This window comes from Penaeus monodon, chromosome 20 (assembly GCF_015228065.2).
Source record: "Penaeus monodon isolate SGIC_2016 chromosome 20, NSTDA_Pmon_1, whole genome shotgun sequence".
NCBI lineage: Eukaryota > Metazoa > Arthropoda > Malacostraca > Decapoda > Penaeidae > Penaeus > Penaeus monodon.
Window position 1 is genome coordinate 19,922,443 of NC_051405.1, and position 770 is coordinate 19,923,212.

The window sequence follows — 770 nt, forward strand, 5'->3', positions numbered from 1 at the left end:
ATCATCATGATATCTTCTTTTTTCCTCTTGCTTCTTCTTGCTTATCGCGCCATCATAGGAGAGGAGGCTAAAATGGCGTCGAATTTGTAAGGGTCATATTTTTTAACATTTTCTCTCGCGCTCGGCCGTTGCTTCGAGTGTTAAGAGAAGAGGGAAAGAAAAAGGGGGAATCAGGAGGAAAAAAAGACACCTTGCTAGGAAAATGTTTACGAAAAAGGGGGAAAGAGGGGAGAAAATGATGCTTTGTGGAGGAAAATGTTTACGAGGAAGGAGGAAAAAAGAGAAAATGGTACTATGCGGGGAAAAAATATAAAGAAAGGGTAAAAAAGGACAGAAAATAATAATCCGTGGGAAATTCTTTTTTTTACGAGAGGGAAAAACACAGAAAAAAATATGCTCTGTAGGAGATATACTGACGAGAAAAGGGGAAAAAAGAGAAAAAATTATACTGTGCTGGGGAAAAAGTTTATGAAAAGAGAAGAAAAATAAGAGAAAATGAGGTCTTGAAAGGAATATGAGTATAAAAAGAAGGAATAGAGAGAAATAGTAATACTTTGTGTGGACAATATATGCGATAAAAAGGAAGAAAAAGAGAGGAGATAAATATTGTCGAAAAGGGAAAAAAGAAAAAAAAATATTAGAAGGTGTTAAACAGAAATGGACAAAAAGAAATAACCCTGAAGGAAGGTATATGAAAATATGAGATGAAAATGGAAGAGAAGGGATATAGAATAATGGAATTGTAGATATAAGTGATAAGTAATATGTGA